Genomic DNA, 19774 nt, shown 5'->3' on the forward strand with positions numbered 1-19774 from the left:
TAGATATTTTGTGCCCTCTTAGTTGGGCCAGGGTAGAATTGACTGGTATATCAGAACCTTACCCACATCAATTTGTATTTAAATAGAGTTCTGTTTTATTACAGAGATTTTAAACATTTGTTAGAGATTTGGACTAAAAGGAATTTATTAATAAGCTAAAAAATAAAATATCAGTTCAAACCCCAATATATCAAAATAAATTTATTCCTTTTTCATTGAATAATAGATTCTTAAGAAAATAGCAGACTAAAGGAATAAAGTTATTGCAGGATTGTTTTGAAGAAGGTAAACTTTTATCATTTAATCAACAGAGAGAAATTTGGAATTTCAGTGAATTCTTTGTTTATTATCAAATTAGAGCATTCGTCATTTTGGAAGAAAAATGAAAATTCCTAAGTTAATGAAATTTGAGATTGCAATTTCTCATTTTTCAGATAAGGGTTTTATTTCAGAGATGTATGCGTTGTTCCAAGACACTATGGATAAAATAAACTTAGATAAATCCAGGATTAAATGGGAAAATGATTTAATTTGTGATATTAATCAGGCCGACTGGGAGATGATATGTTTTGATGGTGTGAATAAATTGTTTAATGTAAAATATAGTATGATTCATTATAATTGTTTGCATCAGTTCTACTTAACCCCTGAGAAATTAAGAAAATATTGATTTAGTAATTCAGAGTCATGTTTTAGATGTGGATTATGTGTAGGAACATTTTTACATTCTGTTTGGCTTTGTGATAAAGTTCAATCATTTTGGTATAAAATAAGGGAATTTCTTCATATTTGTTTAAAATTCAATTCTTGTTAGATCCCAAAATCTTTTTGTTGGGTTATACTGCTCCATTTATGGATTTGGGGTTAGATAAGTTTCAGACAGCATTTCTGCATTTAGCATAGGCTGTAGCGTGCAAATGTGCTGCGATTTCTTGGAAAGATGAAGTTGAGATAAAAGTAAACCTTTGGCATAACGAGTTCAGGTCCTGTATTTATATGGAGAAAATAACATATAATTTGCATGATAATTATGATTTTTTTTGTTAAGATGTGGTCGTCTTATTTGAAATGTATGAATTTAGTAATATCTTAAACTGCTGTATGTATTTTTTTTATTTTCTCAATGCTTCCCTTGTGGGGTTTGCTGAGGGTGGGGGGGAAGGGGGTGGGATAGTTGTAGTTTTCATTTTTTATATTATGGATTTTGTAAAAGTTTTTGTTTTTAAAATATTAAATAAAGTTTTTTTTTTAAATGATATAGATTGATACAATACAATTCTATGCACCAATTATACCCTACACCGCAAAAATTACATGGTTTAAAATCTGAAATTCCAGATTCGTATTTTAGGTGTGGTATAGAGGTTGGAACATTTATACATTCAACCTGGCTATACGCGAAAGTACGATCCTTTTGCTGTGACTTGGCAGAAACTTTTGCAAAAACTATAGAAGTGGATTTTCCATTGGAATTAGATCTGTATTTATTGAGCAATCTGATGGTTATGGGCACAAAACTATCAACATATCAAATCCAGTTCGTGAGGATTGCACCGATGGCCAGGAGATGTATCACCTGGAACATGGAACATGCTACATGGAAGTCCGACTCCCCCAATTTATTACTCGCTAGAATATGGAAATGCAAAGTTGTGTCCCCTGGAAAAGGTAACTTAGAAAGAATTATGACATGTTTGAATCATACTGGTTTAAGGAATTAATGGACTTCCCCAAAAAGGTTTAAATAATATAGTCAGGTTAATAGCCTTGAATTCTTGAAAATCGAGATATGGACTAATTAATGAAGGCAGCTCAAACTCTCCCTCTAGTTTGGACATTTTTTTAATATTAGCAACTGGGGGGTGAGATTTGGGGAATCATATTAGACTGTAATTTATGTGATGTATAAGTCCTGGAAAAAATAAAATATTTGAGGAAAAAGATGTTCCCATGCTGGGCAGAATTTAGAGAATAGATTGATGATATGGCTCCCATGACAGTAAGGGTAAGACATCAGTGAAACAATAAGAGATGATGCAGATCCTCGAAATCTGAGGAAATGCCAGAAATTACGAAACACACACAAATCAGGCAGAAAGTACTAAAAACAGAAGTAGAATTATCATTTTGGATCACTTGATTTTCATCAGAACTTACAATCAAGTTTCAACTCTTTTTTGTGCATTCTTCCAGCATTTTAAACTGTTATATATAAAATTACAAATATCAAAAGTTATTCTGGTTATACTTTTACCAGACTGACTAGAAAAGAATGACAGCTTTTGGCTGTATATGTAAGCATGAACTGTTTTAGCACCATGTAAATCACAAAATTCTGTAGACACTGTGGTTGAAGTCAAAACACAAAATGCTGGAGAAGCTCAACAGGTCAAACTGTGACATTTATGTAGCAAAGGTAAAGATACAGAACTGATGTTTCGGGCTTGAATGGCAAAGGGACATAAATACATGTTTTAGCAGCGAAATTCCCAGATGCCAAGATTACTTAACTTATTTAATTTATTTTAGTGGTACCAGACTCAAAAAAATATTGAATGTATTGTATATTCCCAGATGGGAGCATTCTAAATATAACTCCACATAGCACCATGCTCTGCTTTATGGAAGTCAGGTCCATTAATGTCTTGGCATGTCACTGTGTTGTATAAAGATATGGAAGAAAAGCAAGTCTTTTGGCCCATCATCTGTACACTGACCATTACACATCATCAAAACTATTCTCATTTACCAGAACATGTTCTACAGGTGATGAGACTTAGGAATTCAACTTAAAACCCACAGAATTACAGGAGGAACTCAGCAGGTCTCACAGCGTCCATAGGAGGTAAAGATGTTTCACCAAAGTTACAGGTCTGAGTCTTTCTTCAAGGTATAAGCAAAAAGCAGACAGGAATCTTAAAGACTAGAGATTAAGGGGGAAGACTGGAAGGGAAAGGAGTTCAGACCAACAGCCAAAATGTTTTAATTGGATATGATAAAAGGAAAGGTCTGTGAAAGGACGCAGAGAGAGAGAGAGAGAGAGAGAGAGAGAGAGAGAGAGAGAGAGAGAGAGAGAGAGAGAGAGAGAGAGAGAGAGAGAGAGAGAGAACTAGAGAAAAGGAGACAGGGAAGAAGGGTGGGTGGATTTTTTTTTTAATGTATACCAGAAAAGTCAATGTTAATGCCATCCCTTTTCCCTCTGTCTCCTTTCACAGAGCCAAAATCAATTCTCACCTTTCCTCTTATCATATCTAATTAACACCTTTTGGTTGTTGGTCTGGACCTTGTCCCACTTTAATTCTTCTCCCTTAATCTCTAGTCTTAAGTTAGATTTGTGTGGCAATATGTTTCCTCCATTGTATTTAGTTACTGTTGACTACTGTATATATGGAGCTGGCCCACCCACTGATGACTCATACCCTATGACTCCTCCCCCGTGGTACTCGGCCATAAAAGTCGAGCCACCTCTCCCTTCCCTCCATTCCTCTACCTGGATCCGAGCCAGCAAGAGTCTTCTGTATTGTTCCCCCAGTCATGTCTCTGTGGTTACTGGTGGTGCCTATCAACTCCTGACTGCTTTTTGCTTATACCTTGAAGAAGGGCTCAGGCTCGGAACGTCGGTCATTTATCTTTACCTCCTATGGACAGTGCGAGACTGACTGGGCTCCTCCAGCATTTCTGTGTGTTTTTTTACTACCATCACTGCATCTGGAGACTTCTGTGTTTCACACTTTGGAATTCAAGAGCTCATCCAGATTTTTCTTCTGCAGTGAAGATTTGCCCACCATCTTCACAGGCAGTATTTCTCAGATTCCAAATGTACTCTGGGTGATCGCCTCTCAGCCTGTTACACTTCTTCTTAAGCCAATGCCTTTGGTTCTCAGAGGACTCGGCCATCATGTAAAGTTTCTTACTAGCCACACCACTTAATTTTTTTTGTACTTCTATCAAGTACTCCTTCAGCCAAAAGAAAAAGCCTATCCCGTCTCTCTACAAAATCTATCCATCCCAGGTATAACCTGGTGAATCTTCTGTGCACCCTTCCTTAAAGAACATGTTGACTTCTGGTCAGCATTAATGTTCTCAGGCTCTCCAAGTTTGCATATAAAACAAAATTAAGTTGCACCGTAATCAAATGTTGAATAAATACTAAGATCAATACCATAGCATGATGCCAAAACATGTTTCCAAAAAGAGTCAGGAAATGGGGAGGGCAGCCTTCGAAGAAATGAGAAAAATTGCATCCTTCAACTGTACATTTGTCTACTCACTTCATAGACATTTCAGAAAGGATTGTATGTGAGACTGCTTTTACACTAAGCTGTGAAAATGTGAATTGACTTTGCTAATAGAACCTTATTGCCCTTTCATCAAATCATTCACATGACAGTATGAATCATATTGAATCAGTGTGATTCATTTTCTAGAAATTGTGAAAGGTTTCCTGGATGTCTTGCCTGGCACCACTTCACACCAAAATGTCTTAGAACAATAGAATCACAGAGCACTACAGCACAGAAACAGACCCCTTCGACCCTTCTAGCCTGTGCTGAACATTTTTTTTGCCTAATCCCACTGATTTGCACCCAGTCCATAGCCCTCCATACCCCTCCCATCCATGTACCTGTCCAAATTCTTCCCTCTCTTCCTGGCTCAACCTCAATTTGTCAAATTCTTAAGTTCACAATTATGCTACATTTTTCAAATTGCCTTTTTTATATAATATATAGAGTACAATGAAGAAAAGGGAACAAAACTGAAAATAGAATATCACATATGAATATATATCAAGATAATACTAAACAGTATAACTTCATCCACTGAATGAAGACAGAAAAGACATCAAAAATATTATATATTTAAAACACCTAACCTACTCTATTAAAAAAAACTAACCAAAAAAAAATTTGAGCAGCTTATCCTGAAGGTTATATCTATTTTGTAGCTGGTGATTCAAACCATGAATCAAAAAAACGAAAGTAAGGCTATACTTCATCTGGAAGGTAAGGCTATACTTGGAAGGTAAGGATATACTTCATCTGGAAGGTAAGGCTATACTTCATCTGGAAGGTAAGGCTATACTTCATCACATTAAAAACATTTACATCAAATGAAAAGAAGGCATAAAATGTGACCATGTATCTTCAAATTTCACTGATGAATCAAATACATGATTTTTTTTTCTAAACTTAATATGAGAGACCCATTGAAACACTGTTGGAGGTCTAGAGTTCTAAATGTGGAGAAGGCCACAACCAATGCGCAGGCACAGAAAAACTCCCCATGTCTGGTTCAATAACCCCCAAAAGAGCAGTTATTGGATCGGGTCATAGGTCCACCTGAAATGCAATTGAAAAGATAATAAAAATTTCTTTCCAATAGATTTTCTAAGGATGGACAAGACCAAAACATGTGTGTCAATGTAGCAATATCAGATTTGCATCTGTCACAAGTAGGGTTAATATTAGAAAAAATACAAACCTTAAATCCTTCACTTCACTGTAAAATACCAAGTCTTGCGCTTTGTTGTCAACTGACTTACATTAGCTACCACCTGATCGACACGTTAACTTTATCTCGCACAGAAATGTGCAGGAGAAAATCAGCAGGTCGTACACATTTTCTTGAATAACTTAAATTTATCTCTCCTTCTCCACGCAATTTAAAATTCTTAAAACTTTATAAACAAAATATCAAAAATAAAAATAAAAATTCCTGTAGACATTACGTAAAAGTTGAATTTTGTTGACCATGTATTAATGTAACATTTATGGTGTCGACTATTACATGGATATTACTTTTGACTGTGGTTAGTAACTGCATCGTTGGAGGCATCAGGAGTTTTGCTGGGTGGGCAGACAAGATTGACTTTTACATGAGATATAAGGAAAATTCCAGACCTCTTTTTTTGGACAAAATTTGTTGGTCGACTTTTACACGGCATCGATCTTTACATAGTTAAGAATGATAAAATAAATAATTGGGGGGAAAAATTCAAAACTGCCCCTCTACTTATTGTGATCCTTTGATGTGCTTCCATTTTCTCTATTCTTGCGCAGTCCGCAGAACAAATGGGCACCCAATAGCCCTGAATCGACAGGCAACCCCGGAGCTGATTTTTCAGCCTCTGGTCCGAATGGCATTAAAGAAAACTCAGCCTTAATTCTAGCCCTTCAATGTTTGGACAGTTACAGCAATATAACAGTACTTTGGAGGCCAGATTCAGGTACATTGGAGCTTTATTTGTAGAATCACAGAATGGCTTTGGCAGATGGGAACATAGAATCAAGTAATCAAATCAACCAAAATCTATCAAATTGTCTTTTGGGTCACGAATGTCCTTCCTCTTCATTGTCTGGTCGAGTATGCATTGAACTGGAGACTTGTCACCACCTCTCAGGGATGAAGGAGAAAGCTTCTCTTCGGGGACATCAAGTCGCAGTGAATGAATGAGCAAATGGCTGTGAAGAGGATGGGGCTTCGCTGTGTTGTCTTTGATGCAAACTAGTACAATGTTGTGGATGCTCAACCACTGTTGCCATTGGAGAAAGGAAGCTTTCATGAACTAGAAAGAGGACAGAATGAATTCGACATCAGCCTCAAGGCAACTACCTTTGACTGGTGATAAGGTGAGTTCACTCTCCAGCAGAGAAGGTTACTGACTTGCCAGCTCCTCTCAAGGCAAGCTCCAACCAAGCAGGTCAGAGAATACCCCTTGCAATACTTTTGGAAACGATAAGCAAGACGCTCAATGGAACATTTTAGCAAACAATAAACGGTGAATAAGCCATACCCACAAAAGCCCCAGTTCAAATCGAAGTAAACGATGCAGAAATTACAACACGGTCACCACTTGTCACTTAAAATAAAACCCCAAATGCTTCAGTCGAAATATCCAGTGCAAGTCTCCCCCTTACTTTCAGGACGACGACTGCATTTGTGCAGGAAGAGAGAACCCTCTCCTTCTCCGGGCTGTCTCCAAAGTCCAAGTCAGTGGCCGCCTTGGTCAGAATGACAGTCTGCTCTGTCCCCAACTTCGTTCTATATGCGCACACCAGGCTGGGGGCGGACTAAGCTTGGGAAATCCCCGCCTCTCTCTCTCTCTCTCTCTCTCACTCACTCACTCCCTCTTTCACTATTTTTTCTCCCTCCCTCTTTTCCCGACTTATTTTTCCCATCTCCCTCTTTATCTTTTTTCTTTCTCCTCTAGCTCTTTCTCTCTTTCCCATCTTCTCTCTCCCTTTCTCCATTTCTGTCTTTCTTTTTTCTCTCTCTGCTTTTTTTCTCTCTCTCTCTCACACACACACACACACACACACACTCTCTGTTTTGCTGCTGTGGCCATTGCTCTAAGCAACAAAAAAAACGTTGATTTGCTGTCATCTATGAGGCCAAAGTCTTTGCAGGCAGGGGGAAACAGCGTACAGACCCGTTGTAGTTCAGCTTTCACCTTCATTAGGTGTCTCCCTGATGCCATGGTGAGATACTGAGAAAGCCTATGGCAGACAGCGTGTTGTTATCCTTTTGGAGTGCAATTAAATTAAGCCTCTATCCATCCTCTTCCACAGATATAAAAAAAGAACTGGCACTATTTTAAAAATCACTAAAATGATTTCCAATAATCTTATCCACCAAATGGTAGAGTGGCACAGCCTGCGTCACCTGGTATCAGTCCTGACCATCAATGCTGTCTGAATGGTCATTTATATGAAAATTTCCCTTTGCTGCAGACAAATGGCCAAAGAATAAATTGGAAATTGATGGGTACATGAAAGAGACTAAGCCACTTTCAGGTGGCCAGAATACCCCTAAAATACCCAAATGCGGCTTTTGGGAGGCCACCTGAAAGCAGGTGGGACTACGGCCACAGTCGACAGGAGCCGGCGTTTGCTCCGCGGCACCTCTCCCCACTGCGGACCTTCGCGCACACCCGGAGCCGGCTCCGGAGCCACATTCTCCCAGCTAATCCACCTGAAAGCAGCTTAAGTTGCAGAGACACAGGAGAAAGTGAATGGCGATGATGGTGGAGGGTGGGGTGGGGGCGATGGTATGGTGGGCTATCATAAATGCAATGAACTGTCTGGCTGCATCGAAAAGTGGAATGGTGGTTGCAAAGCATCAGACCAAAATAATTCAATACAGAGGATCATCAAAATGGCTGAGAAGATCACGGCGTCTCTCTTGCCTCTATTGACGACATTTACCAGGAACGATGTTTAAATGGGGCTCAAAGAATTAAAGAGGACTCTTTCCTTCCAGCACACAGTATCTTTCACCCACTTTCATCAAAAAGGAAGCACAGGATCATCAAAATCATTCCTGCCGAGGTTTCTTCCTGTAGGCTGTTAGATTGATAATTGGCATTCTGTAACTGAGTAAACAATTCCAAAATATTTCCACATATTTACTTTGATTATTTGTGGACGTGTGTGTGTGTGTGTGTGTGTGTGTGTGTGTGTGTGTGTGTGTGTGTGTGTGTGTGTGTGTGTGTGTGTGTGTGTGTGTGTGTGTGTGTGTGTGTGTGTGTGTGTGTGTGTGTGAGTCGTATTGTCTGTGTGTGTATATATATTTGTGGGTGTGTGTATGTGTATATATGTGTATGTGGGTTTGTGTGAGATGCATTGTCTGTGTGTGTATATATTTGTGTATATGTGTATGCTTGTGTATGCATGTATTTGTGTGCATGTACATATATGTGTGTGGGTGTGTGTGAATTGTATTGTTTGTGTGTGTGTGTGTGGGTGTGTGTGTGTGGGTGTGTGTGTATGTTTGAGTCATATTGTCTGTGTGTGTGTATATATATTTGTGGGTGTGTATATGTGTATATATGTGTGTGTGGGTTTGTGTGAGATGCATTGTCTGTGTGTGTATATATTTATGTATATGTGTATGCTTGTGTATGCATGTATTTGTGTGCATGTACATATATGTGTGTGGGTGTGTGTGAATTGTATTGTCTGTGTGTGATGGCATGTGTGTGTGTGTGTGGGTGTTTCCATGAAACTATCATTGCTAAAGATTATTTGGTTTATTATGTCATTCTGGTAATGTAATCTGTGGCTTATGGGAATTGGCAAATTAGAAAATGCTTGAATTACTGGAAAAAAACATGTTGTTGAGACACTTCTGGTGAATTTGGAAAACCTTTGGATACAGCACCTCTCATACGGAGCCTATGGAGGATGAGTATAAAGAGCAGAGGGGAACCTAAGCAAGAGAGAGCCACCCATTCGAGTAGAATCCTTCCCTGCAGTTGCAAATGCTGCAGATCCCACCCAGGATATTAATTAACTTGGAAATTAAGCAGAGCATGAAAAGTGATACCAAGTAAATTAACTGCAGGAAATGCTTATCTTGTACCTGTGCCTCCTCTCTCACCACTATTCAGGGCCCCAAACAGTCCTTCCAAGTGAAGCAAGTTTTTATTTGTGAATCTGCAGGGGTTATCTACTGCATCTGGTGCTCCCGTTATGGCCTCCTCTGCATCAGAGAGACTAGGTGCAGACTGGGAGATCGCTTCGTTGAGCACTTATGGTCTGCCCACTACAATAGTGGGAACCTCCCAGAGACTAATCTTTTCAATTCCACATCCAATTTCCACATCAATATACCTGTCCATGGCTTCATGCACTACCACACCAAGGCCACCTGCAAATTGGAGAAACAACACCTAACATTCCATTTAGACACTCTTTGGCTGGATGGCATTAACATTGAGTTCTCCAGTGACTGTTGGGTGCCTCGTGTATTTCCCTCCCTCTCCCTATCCCTCTGTCTACTTTACTACAGCTCTCCACCCCTTCCCTCTCCATTCAGAGATTTACCCCTCTCACTATAATTTCTCAGCTTTTTTTCCCTTTCCCCTCCCACCCATATCTACCTATGACCTCTTGCCTGTTGGTCTGTGCTTATCCCTATTCCTTCTTTCCTCCACCCCCTCCCTCAATGTTTCATTCAGGCATCTACCTACATTCTGCTCATACCTTGATGAAGGGCTCAGACTTGAAATGTTGGTTATGTATCTTTGCTTCCAATGAACACTGCATGACAATTTTGCATTGTTACGAGCCCAGAGGACCCCAAAACCCAGCAGCAATAGATATTCACCAAGACAAATGGTTACTTAAACAAAAGATGCTTTTAATTATCTTTAAACATGAAAACAGTATCACACTTTAACTTATCACTATCAACTTACTTTACCTAACTTGTCCCCTTCTAATTCTAAGGACGCGTGTGTGTAATATGTGTGTAAGTTCAGAAAAGTTATTTGATTCACGTCCAATCTCACTTCTCATCCCTCCACGTTCACTGGTTGCAGGCAATTCTTATACTGTGCACAGAATTTATAAAGTTCACCAGGCTTTGGTGCCTGAAAGGTAAATGTTTACCTCTCAGGAAGGTTCTTGTTGGTTTTCAGTAGAGAAATGTGTTGTTCCAGGACATCCACAACTGAGGTACTTCCATCAGTCACCTCAGTGTCTTGCTGACGAAAGTTGCCCCATCAGGGTTTTCCGGATGATAACCTCTTTCTTTCAGGTCACCACAGAGTTCCTTTCTGTTTCACTTATTCCAAGTGTAACATTAGACAGCCAGTCCTCTCCTTTTGCATGAACCACAAGAGCTTCAACCCGACTGTCTTCCAAAAGCTTGCCAGCTTGTCCTGTTTCACATTGAGATTGAGAAAAAGCCTTTTTGACTCTCTCTGCTTGCAAAACCACAGGACCCTCTTACAACAGCAAGTCTCCTGCAAACAATAGCAGAACCAGCGTTCTCTTTCATCTGTTGCTCTAGGGTAAACAAGAATCCATTAGTGACATCTCGAGCATTCTTCAAAGCTCTTGAAAAAGGTGTGAGAAGCTACTATGTCTCCAGTGGTTCAAATAAGATCTGTTTTAAAGTGTGTGCAGGTGACTTACTCTAGCAAGCCTTTCCCAATTTATCCCCGCAAAACATTTCTATTTTTACTCTGTCACAGCATGTAACAAGTCAGCAGATTTCTGACTTTTAAAGACAGGCCACCACACAAACTGTCCTGAACTCCATCAATTCTATCCATAACTTTCACTGTCTTGAGGGAACAGCTAAAATATTAAAGGAAACCCCTCCTCCCACCACACCAGTCACCTGTCTTCTTACCCACCCCTTAAATTTATTTTTTTAATTTAGACAAACAGCATGGTAATAGGCCTATTCGGCCCACGAGTCTGTGCCACACAATTTACACCCAACTAACCTACCCTCCCAGTACATTCGAACAGTGGGAGGAAAGCCCCTTTCCGAAAAATAACTAGGACCAGGTTCCCATTAGGCCATTTCATGTCGGGCCTCCACCTTGAGACTGGCTACGGAACGGATAGAAAAATGGGAACTTACCTTTCAGACAGCAGCCGTAATTCATATCCAGAGGTGCTTCGTAGCACCCTCTGGATCCGATGGAGGTGGGGTGACTGGTGCTGTAGTGTCACCTGTCATCAATACATGGCAGAGCAACGGCCATCTTCCCTACCCATAATCTCCCACACAGCTGAAACCGCTCTATTGTTTCCAGAACAGTTCCAGCTGCATGGTGGATTATGGGAGCAAAGACAGTCATTGCTCTGCCGTGTTTTGAGCCGCAGAGAGCGGCTTTGAAGTCTGAATTGGCTCAGTATGCTGTCTCAGCCTACACTGGCTGCCCCCGAAGACTCCTGCCTCCCCGCCAGTCCCCGCTGCCCCACTGGTCTCCACTGCCCCGACAATCCCCACTGACCAGCAATTTCCTGCTGCCACAATGGTCCCCGTGGCCCCGAATGCCCAGCTGGCCCCTGCTGACAGCTCCCACTGCTCTGCAGGTCCCTGCTGCCCTGTCAGATTCCATTGCCCCAACTGCCCCCGCTGATAGCCCACGTTGCCCCGACTGCCCCAAGGGCTCCCTACTGCCCCTAATTTGGAGGGAGAGGGGTGAGTGGAGAGATGGGTCATGGGTTGATGGTATCATCAGCCCATCCATAAACAGCCACTTAGCACAGATGTACATTCAGATTGAATGGGGGAGAGCTGCGCTGTGGAGGTTATCGCTCTCGGAGAGGGGTTGAAATATGCAGGTTGGAGACCACCTCTACACATTCAGAAAAGTAGGTGATTATGCATTTTGGCAGAGTTTCTCCACCTCTACATCTCAAATTTTTGGCCTCTTGTCTTTATCTACCAACCCCCCAGCCAAGATGAGGGGCTCAAGCCTGAAAAGTTGATGTATCTTTATCTTTGCTATATAAAGAACACTAGTTGACCAGCTGAGTTTTTCTTGTTTAAATACGCCCAGTGATCTGGCTTCCACTGCTGTATGCGGCAGCAAGTTCCACAGATCCACGACCCTCTGGCTAAAGAAGTTCTTCCTAATCTCTGTTTTATCTGGATAACTTCTAATTTTCAGACTATGACCCCTTGTCCTCGATTCACCCGCATCCACCCTATCTAAATCTTTCAAAATACGAAATGCATCTATGAGATCTCCTCTCATTCTTCTAAACTCCAGTGAATACAACCCAAGAACTTCCAAACGTTCATCGTACCCTTGCATTCTGGAATCATCCTAGTAAATCTCCTCTGCACCCTCTCCAACAACATCACATCCTTTCCAAGATAGGGGGTCCAAAACTGCACACAGTACTCCAAATGACGTCTCACCAGTGCCCCATAGAGCCTCATCAACACCTCTTTACTCTTGTACACTATTCCTCTTGAAATGAATCCCAACATAGCATTCGCTTTCTTCACTACCAATCGCACCTGGTCATTAACTTTTAGGTTTCCCTGCACGAGGGCACCCAGGTCTTTTTGCACATCCAAAGTCCAAATTTTCACCCCATCCAAATAGTATTCTGCCTGCTTGTTTCCACTGCCAAACTGTACATTTCTCTATGTTGAATCTCATCTGCCATAATTTTGCCCAGTCTCCCAATCTGTCTGTATCTTTCTGCAACTTTACAGTTTCTACTACACTTCCTACTCCGTCACCTATCTTGGCGTCATCCGCAAATTTGGCCACAAAACCATTCATATCACAATCCAAATCATTAATATATATTGTAAACAGCAGCGGCCCCAATACCAACCCCTGCGGAACACCACTAGTTATAGTCAACCATCCAGAATGGGAACCCTTAATTTCAATCCTTTGCTTCCTGCCTATCAGCAACTTTTCTATCCAATTTAATAACTTCTCTTTAATTCCATGGGCCCTCATCTTATTTAGCAGTCTAATGTGTGGCACCTTATCAAAAGCCTTTTGAAAATCTTAATAGATAACATCCACAGCCTCTCCTTTATCTATCCAATTTGAGATCTCTTAACAAAAGACTCTAATAGGTTGGTCAGGCAGGATCTACCCTTTAAAAAACCATGCTGACTTGGACCTATCCTGTGGTGCATCTCAGGGTATTTCATCCCCTCATCCTTGAGGATCGACTCTAATATCTTCCCAACCACCAACGTCAGACTAATCGGCCTATAGTTTCCTTTATTCTGTTTCCCACCTTTCTTAAACAACATAACCACATTTGCGACCTTCCAATCCTCTGGAATCTCTCCAGAGTCTATCGATTTCTGGAAGATCGTCACCAATGGATCGACAATCTCCAAAGTCACCTCTTTCAAAACCTGTGGATTCACTTCATCTGGCCGTGAAATTTATCTGTTTAGTTTGCCTAGCACAATTTCTCTAGTAACCCTAACTGAATCTAACTCTACTCTCTGAAGCCTCTGTCTGACCGGGATATTACTAATGTCTTGCTCGGTGAAGACAGGCACAAAATATTGATTTAGTTCCTCTGCCATCTCTTTATAACCCATTACAATTTCCCCAGCATCATTTTCTGTCGGTCCTATGTCAACACGTGTCTCTCTTTTATTCCCTTTATATTTGAAAAGGCTCTTAGTATTGTTTTTAATATTGTTAGCTAATCTCCTTTCATAGCTCATCTTTTCTTTCCAAATGACTTTCTTTGTCTCTTTCTGTAAGTGTCAAAAAGAATCTCAGTCCTCTGACTTCCCACTAATTTTAGCTTCCTTGTGTGCCCTCTCCTTTGCTTTTATCTTAGCCTTCACCTCTTTTGTTAGCCACAATGGTACCATCTTTCCTTGGACAAATTTGTTGTTCCTTGGAATATATCTATCTTGCATTTCTTTTATTTACTTGTTAAAATATCTTCCAGTCCTGCTCTGATCCTCCAATTAGTTTGCTTTCCCAGTTTACTTGAGCCAGTTCCTTTCTCATACCACTGTCATTTCCTTTATTCCACTGAAAAATTGATACATCCGATAATTTTTTTCCTTTTCAAATTTTAAATTAAATTCAACCTGCTTCCTTGCTTCCTTGAGGTTCTATGACCTTTAACTCCCTAATGACCTTGGGTTCATTGCACATGACCCAATCCAGAGCTGCAGATTCCCTGGTGGGCTTCTCAACAAGCTGTTAAAAAAAAAACTACCTCTTAGGTTTTCTACAAACTCTCTCTCCTGGCTTCCAGAATTTTCCTGTCTTTCCCAATCCCCTACCATGTTAAAATCCCCCATAATTATTTTGACATTATCCTTGTGGCATACCCTCTGTATGTCCTGCTGTATCTCATTATTCACTTCCCGGCTTCTGTTTGGAGGCCTGTATATGACTGCTAATTTGGTCTTTTTTACTCCAGACATTTCTTAATTCAACCCATAATGATTCTATTAATATTGCCTCCAACAGTTATTGTTGCATTCCATTTTGTCAGTTTTATTTTGTTAAGGTTCACGTGAGAGAAAGTTCTTTCAACGGCCGCATTGCAAACAGTACTATGAGAGAACCAGTTGTATGTTTCAGACATCATATATTGAGAGGCATAACTTTAAGAGCATATGATAAACATAGCTGTATAGAATGGCAAATACACTTGACGTGAACAACCTTTTGATTTATCTCTCAGAACTTTATTATGACTGAAATTGTATTGCCGGATGTTGTATTACATTTATCTGATGCAAGATTTATCACTTGACAGTTTCTTACCATTCAGGAATTTCATTAGTGCAGTAAAAATAGCCTCTACCAAAATCATGCCCAGAAAAGTTATCACAACTTTACACAACTGTAGAAATGAGCAGAGTTGTTTCTTTCTTGTTATATCGGTACTTCCATCAATTTTAATTGAGTGTGGTGTGTCATTTAAATCCTGCAATAAATCTTCCTGAATTGATGGACTGAGAACATGCTTTAATCAAAGAAGTTCAATGGACTGCCAAGTCTTTTCCAGATATTCTTTGAACTAATTCCCCCAGGTGATCCGTTGTTGATGTACTTGAATGGCAAGCAAGGTGCGCAACAAATTTCAGTTCAGAAGTTTTATTGCTATTAACCATATAACAGTTTATGGCATGGAAATAGCTATCTCGGCCCTTCAAGTCCACTTCGGTTCAGTCAAACAACTCTGCTATTCTCCCCCCATAACCCTCCAACCCCCTCCTATCCATGTACATATCCAGCCTCCTTTTAATGAAAGAATTGACTCTGCCTCAACTATTTCCTCTGGAAGGTTATTCCATTCAGCCACCACTCTCTGAGTGAAGAAGCATCCTCTAATATTTCTCCTAAAATTTTGCCCCTTTACTCTCAACTTGTGTCCTCTTGTTTCAACCTCCCCTGCTCTCAGGGGGAAGAGTCTACTTGCATCTAGTCTATCGATTTCCTTCATAATTTTAAACACTTCTATCAAATCCCCTCTCAACCATTTACATTCCTATGAATAAAGTCCTAACCTCTTCAATCTTTCTCTGCACTCTAGGTATTTTAAGCCATGCAACATCCTTGTAAATCTTCTCTGCACCCTCTCCACCTTATCTATATCTTTCCTCTAATTTGGGAGACCAGAACTGAACACAATACTCCAAACCTGGCCTCACCAATGCCTTAAACAGTCGTAGCATCACTTCCCAGCTCCTATACTCTATGCTATGATTTATGAAGGCCAGCATACCAAATGCCTTCTTAACCATCCTGTCAACATGGGAATCCACCTTCAAGGAACGCTGCACCATAACTCCAAGATCTCTTTATTCTTGTGCATTCCCCAATGTCCTCCCCTTTACGACGTATGTCCTATTTTGATTATTTTTACCGAAATGAAGCACCTCACACTTCTCTACATTAAATTCCATCTGCCATCTTTCACCCCAACTCTCCAGACAAACCAAATCCCTGTGTAATCCCTGAAAACCTTCCTTGCTATCCACCACTCCCCCTATTTTCATATTGTCTGCGTATTTACTTACCCAGTTAACCACCCCATCATCCAAATCATTAATATAAATTATGAACAACAAGGGGCCTAGCACCGATCCTTGAGGCACACCACTCGTCACAGGCTTCCATCCTGACAGACAGTTGTCCACCATGACCCTCTGCTGTCTATTCTCCAGCCACCCCTGAACCCATCTTACTATTTCTCTATTAATCCCTAGTGACTGAACCTTCCTTACTAACTTTTCATGTGGAACCTTATCAAAAGCTTTGCTAAAATCCAGATAGACTACGTCAACTGCCCTGCCTTCATCCACCTTTCTTGTCACTTCTTCGAAAAACTCAACAAGGTTTGTCAAACATGACTTCCCCTTCACAAACCCATGCTGGGTGCTCCTGATCAATCCCTGCCTATCCAGTTATTTATACACACCATCTCTAAGAATACCCTCCATAACTTTCCCTACCACCAAAGTCAAGCTTACAGGCCTATAATTACTTGGCTGACACCTCGTGCCTTTTTTAAACAACGGAACTACATTAGCAACCCTCCAATCCTGCGGCACCACACCTTCCTCCAGTGATCATTAATGTCCTGGCCTCCCTTAATGTCCTGGGGAAAATCCTATCAGGACCAGGAGACTTATCCACTTTTACTTACCCTAGAAGCTCCAAAACCCTCTCTTTACCAATCTCTATCTTTTCCATAACTGCAATCTATTTAATAATTATACATCTTATCCATTTTTTGTTTCTTAAATTTAGTAAATGCCCCCCCCCCCTCTTATCCCGAACCAACTTTCTAATTTTATCAGAAAACTATGGTTCCCTTGAACTTTTGGCCTTGCCTTTCGATTTGACTGGCACATAAAGATCCTGTACTCTCAATATCTCTTCTTTAAATACCCTCCAGATCTCCTCTACATCCTTTCCAGCCCATATAATTTTCTGCAAATCCCTTCTCATTTCTTCAAATCTGGCCTTCCCCCACTTGAAGACCTTCAACCTCGGACCTGACCTATCCCTTTCCATATTTAAGTTGAAGCTAATGGACCTATGATCACTGGATCCAAAGTTTTCACCAACGCACACTTCCGTCACCTGCCCTATTCCGTTCCCTAAAAATAGATCTAACACTGCCTCCCCTCTAGTAGGCACCTCAACATATTGCTGTAAAAAGCAATCCTGAACACATTGTACAAAGTCTACGCCATCCTACCCTCTCACTGATTGTGTTTCCCAATCAATGTTAGGAAAATTGAAATCCCCAACTATCACAACCCTATTTCTACTACACATTTCAGCTATTGCCCTGCACATTTGCTCTTCCAGTTCCCTATCCTCTTTTGGCGGCCTATAATATACCCCCATATTTTTAGCCTCACCTTTCTTGTTTTTTAGTTCAGCCCACAGAGCCTCCCGCGATGAGTGTTCCAGTCTATCTTGCCTCAGCATCGCTGTAATATATTCCCTGACAAGCAATGACACACCTCCCTCACATACCCCACCAATTTTGTCACGTCTAAAGCAGCAAAATCCTGGAATATTTAGCTGCCAGTCACAACCTTCCTTCAACCATGTCTCACAAATTGCTTTCACATCATAATGCCACGTGTCAATCCACACCATTAGTTCATCCACCTTGTTTACCACACTCCTTGCATTGAAATAAATGCATCTCAGAGACCTTCCACATTTAACTTCCTGTCTCTCACCCTCTCTCCAATTGTTACTACGGCCACTATTATCAACTATTTTTTGATGACAACCCATATCAAACAGATTTCTCATGCTGGATTGCAGCAGTGCTTTTCAGTTGAGCTGCGCAATATCAAGTCACCTCTATGGGCATTAACTTCACCTCGGTAGTATTTGCCGTATGCTTTGGTGTGCCTGACACTTTCTGGATCTATTCCTTAAAATCTGCTTTTCTCTCTTGCAGGCTTGAGAGTAACGCCCTTCATATTTTGCCTACTTACCCATGAGGGGTGCACCCTGCTAAAGGAATAAATTGATAATGTTAACTAACAAGAGTGGATAGATTAATTTGAAACTGTCAAAAAATACACCGTTAAATAGAGTTATATACTACATTTAGCTACGGGCCTAAATGGATTTTGCAGTTGCAAAAATTTGCAGGGGGTACAAGCAAACAATGACAAAACCAGAAAGGGTAACAGGAGAGTGCTTTACTGCATTTTGAACGTGTTTTATGATAAGTCACTAATGAGTGATGAATTATAAATAGTTCCCAAGTTACTTTTGCCCAACTTAATGAATTTTCAAAGTTACAATGGTCAGAATCTGTACTTTCGATTTTGTTGTGATTTACCACGTGCCTCTTTTCAATCTTCTTCAGCATGATGCTGAACCAAGCCATGAAAGACCTCAACAATGAAGACGCTGTTTACATCCGGTACCGCACGGATGGCAGTCTCTTCAATCTGAGGCGCCTGCAAGCTCACACCAAGACACAAGAGCAACTTGTCCGTGAACTACTCTTTGCAGACGATGCCGCTTTAGTTGCCCATTCAGAGCCAGCTCTTCAGCGCTTGACGTCCTCTTTTGCGGAAACTGCCAAAATGTTTGGCCTGGAAGTCAGCCTGAAGAAAACTGAGGTCCTCCATCAGCCAGCTCCCCATCATGACTACCAGCCCCCCCACATCTCCATCGGGCACACAAAACTCAAAACGGGCAACCAGTTTACCTATGTCGGCTGCACCATTTCATCAGATGCAAGGATCGACAATGAGATAGACAACAGACTCGCCAAGGCAAATAGCGCCTTTGGAAGACTACACAAAAGAGTCTGGAAAAACAACCAACTGAAAAACCTCACAAAGATAAGCGTATACAGAGCCGTTGTCATACCCACACTCCTGTTCGGCTCCAAATCATGGGTCCTCTACCGGCATCACCTACGGCTCCTAGAACGCTTCCACCAGCGTTGTCTCCGCTCCATCCTCAACATTCATTGGAGCGCTTTCATCCCTAACGTCGAAGTACTCGAGATGGCAGAGGTCGATAGCATCGAGTCCACGCTGCTGAAGATCCAGCTGCGCTGGGTGGGTCACGTCTCCAGAATGGAGGACCATCGCCTTCCCAAGATCGTGTTATATGGCGAGCTCTCCACTGGCCACCGTGACAGAGGTGCACCAAAAAAGAGGTACAAGGACTGCCTAAAGAAATCTCTTGGTGCCTGCCACATTGACCACCGCCAGTGGGCTGACATCGCCTCAAACCATGCATCTTGGCGCCTCACAGTTTGGCGGGCAGCAACCTCCTTTGAAGAAGACCGCAGAGCCCACCTCACTGACAAAAGGCAAAGGAGGAAAAACCCAACACCCAACCCCAACCCACCAATTTTCCCCTGCAACCACTGCAACCGTGTCTGCCTGTCCCGCATCGGACTTGTCAGCCACAAACGAGCCTGCAGCTGACATGGACTTTTACCCCCTCCATAAATCTTCGTCCGCGAAGCCAAGCCAAAGAAGAAAAGATTCTACTCTCGTGCAATTT

General features: G+C 41.2%; 1 protein-coding gene across 3 annotated transcripts in view; it reads right to left on the reverse strand.

Moving 5' to 3' along the window:
* Positions 1–7057, reverse strand: part of LOC138739606 (interleukin-13 receptor subunit alpha-2-like) — an 88443-nt gene extending 81386 nt beyond the window's left edge. For all 3 annotated transcript variants that reach the window (XM_069891976.1, XM_069891975.1, XM_069891973.1), the window contains exon 1: positions 6918–7057. The gene's annotated coding sequence lies outside the window, so the exon portion shown is untranslated. The remainder of the gene's footprint in view (positions 1–6917) is intronic.
* Positions 7058–19774: the final 12717 nt, after the last annotated feature.

This window comes from Narcine bancroftii, chromosome 7 (assembly GCF_036971445.1).
Source record: "Narcine bancroftii isolate sNarBan1 chromosome 7, sNarBan1.hap1, whole genome shotgun sequence".
In the NCBI taxonomy this organism is placed as follows: domain Eukaryota; kingdom Metazoa; phylum Chordata; class Chondrichthyes; order Torpediniformes; family Narcinidae; genus Narcine; species Narcine bancroftii.